At 43.5% G+C, this 3,059-nt stretch overlaps 2 protein-coding genes across 2 annotated transcripts in view; both read right to left on the minus strand.

Annotated features, from left to right (window-relative positions):
• The window catches only part of LOC311291902 (uncharacterized protein), a 322,068-nt gene that overhangs the window by 145,161 nt on the left and 173,848 nt on the right, over window positions 1-3,059 (minus strand). The window lies entirely within an intron of this gene.
• LOC311291904 (protein NLRC3-like) overlaps window positions 1-3,059 on the minus strand; it is a gene marked incomplete at its 3' end in the record, with an annotated part of 146,391 nt that overhangs the window by 12,101 nt on the left and 131,231 nt on the right. The gene's annotated exons all lie outside the window — the stretch shown is intronic.

Consider the following 3,059-nt stretch of genomic DNA (forward strand, 5'->3'; position numbering starts at 1 on the left):
GCCAGAGCTCACTGAGCCATATCTTTGCCCAAACTGCCCCAGATGTGTTTTAAGATAACTGGGCCACATTTGCAGCATTATATGTGGGCCACTTTTGGCTCACATCCAGATGAGCCAGTGCTCACTGAGCCATATCTTTGCCCAAACTGGCCCAGATATGTTTTAAGATAACTGGGCCACATTTGCAGCATTATATGTGGGCCACTTTTGGCTCACATCCAGATGAGACAGTGCCACTGAGCCATATCTTTGCCAAAACTGGCCCAGATATGTTTTAAGAAAACTGGGCCACATTTGCTGAAACATATGTGGGCCACTTTTGGCTCACACCCAAATGAGCCAGTGCTCACTGAGCCATATCATTGCCAAAACTGGCCCAGATGTGTTTTAAGATAACTGGGCCACATTTGCAGCAATATATGTGGGCCACTTTTGGCTCACACCCAGATGAGCCAGTGCTCACTGAGCCATATCTTTGCCCAAACTGCCCCAGATGTGTTTTAAGATAACTGGGCCACATTTGCAGCATTATATGTGGGCCACTTTTGGCTCACATCCAGATGAGCCAGTGCTCACTGAGCCATATCTTTGCCAAAACTGGCCCAGATATGTTTTAAGAAAACTGGGCCACATTTGCTGAAACATATGTGGGCCATTTTTGGTTTACATCCAGATTAGTCATTGTTGATTGTGCCACGTTTTTGCCATAGGTGGCCCACATTTGGTTTGTGATATTTGGGCCATATTCATTATTTATCATATGGGCCACTTTAGGCTCACATTCAGATTACACATTGCCATAAGTGCTGCATCTTTGCCTAAAAAGGCCCACATGTGATTTAAAATATTTGGGCCATATTTGCCATTTTACATGTGGGCCACTTCAGGCTCAGACACATTTGGTCCGGGCCATAAATAGGCCTGAAGTGCCGCATCATTGCCTGAAGTGGCCCACATCCGTCTGCTATCTAAGATAATCAAATCAAAATTGTTGGCAAGAAATGCCTGACTGTCGTGTGAGTTTCCTGTTTATCCAGAAACAGAAAGTAAAATAAATACACTTACTGTATTGTTGTGGAAACATTGGTATATACGCCACTGCATATTAGATTAGATTAGATTAGATTCAATTTATTGTCATTACACAAGTACAGGTACAAGGCAACGAAATGCAATTTAGGACCGACCTGAAATTAGTAAGAATACAGCATAACATGAGGAGAGTTGAGGAGAAAAAAAGGCAACCCCCAGACTATGCTCCAATAGGGAGTACAGTTTGGGGACAGTAAAACACCTCAGCAATTTGCACATAATCAGTACACAACATGAACACACAAGACTTGCAACAGGGGAGGGGTGAGGGGGGAGGGGTTGGAGGTAATCCAGCAAAGGCAGGCAGCCATCCGGTCCTGCAGCCATTTCGGCGCTGGTCACAGACCCGCCTGACAAACTGGTGGTAAAAAGCGTCGAAGGCGTGGGATGGGGGGTGGGGGAGGGTGATTGCATATCTGTATCTATGTAAGAGTTCGTGTATGTGTAGGCCTGAAGAGTCGCTACGCCTGGCATCCCAATCTAGGTGCCTCAGTCCGCAGGATGTCATAGCGATACACAGCAGTTGCCATGGAGACAACCTTGATCAGGTCCCAGACAGAGTCAACAAACAGCAGGTGTCAGTGTGGAGTCGGGGAAGGAACGAGAGCGTCTCGCTGCAGTGCTCTCTCCAGAGGGAGTTGTTGTTCCAGCAGCGGCCTCGGCCAAGGCCAGTGCTGATAGAGGGGGGCCAAAAGATAAGATTGTGGTTGTTTGGTCTTGGGACGAGTAGCCGCATTCCAATTTACACAGCTCCTGGTCCATTTGGGTCTCCGAAACGATCCATTTGCCTTTGCAAAGCTGTGAGCTTCTCCATGATGTTATCCATATTGTGGTTCATAGTCACAGTCTGAGTGCCAACAGCTCTGCCCACTGCTTCAATCATAACGGGCAGCCTTGTGGGGCTTTGGACAGCTGTCACCGTCTTCTTAATTCCTCGATAAACCAGGGCAATGCCTAATCCAAACAGCAGAAAACCTGTTATCATGGTTCCGAATAGGTAGATATCTTCAACGTCCTCCACGGAAAGAGCCGCCAGACACACGACCCGCCACCTCTCCCACGCGTCCATCGTGTAGCCAGCTGCGAACGTTCCGGTAGGGCAGTCAGGTTCCCCCGAACCCAAGCTTCTCGTCGAGAAGATGGTGTCAATTGCGTTGAGAGACCATTTGATCAAATCCATAATTTCTTAATTTGTAGAGCAGTGCGGAGAGAGTCTCTCAAAGTACAAGACAGTAGACGAGACGAGAGGAGCAAAGCAGGGAAGATAAGGCAGAGGAGGGTAGAAAAATGCGACCGCCTTCGTTGAGAGCCAAAGCAAATATGAAAAGGATATGCACCTACATGTGGCCGACTGTCTTTATATCTGATTGAAATAGGAGGTTATATAGCAACTCATAATGTATTAACAAAACAAACTGTAATAACTGCACATAATGGGAATAATAGAAATTACAATGTTAAAGTCGTAAAGTGTTCATAATTTTGAGCTCATAATGTAATTTTTAAAACATACCCACCAAAACACTGTCATAATGCCATAACTGGAACAGCCTTTTAAAAAAGAATCTAAACATTGGTATTTCCTTACAGTACATTTAAAAAAAAAAAAAAATCCAACCTTACACTACCAACGAAATGCATCATATTTAAATATTCATGCAATTATTAATTCTACTACTATTACTGTACATTACTCATATATACATTAGCCGAAAATAGGCTTTAGTTAAAAGAGAATATTGAATGTTTGTTTTTATTAGACAACATAAAGGCATACATAATGTCAAATGAAAAACAGTGCACAATACCAACACAGTGTACAAAGAAAAATATATATTGTATAATATATGGTATAATATATATATATATGTACTTTATTCTTATTTCATAAACATTTTCCTGTCTTCCTGTAACACATTTCATGTTGGTGTTACAGTGCATTCCACCCCAATAAGGGAACGATCAAA

This window comes from Rutilus rutilus (genome assembly GCF_951802725.1).
Source record: "Rutilus rutilus genome assembly, chromosome: 6".
Classification (NCBI taxonomy): Eukaryota; Metazoa; Chordata; class Actinopteri; order Cypriniformes; family Leuciscidae; genus Rutilus; species Rutilus rutilus.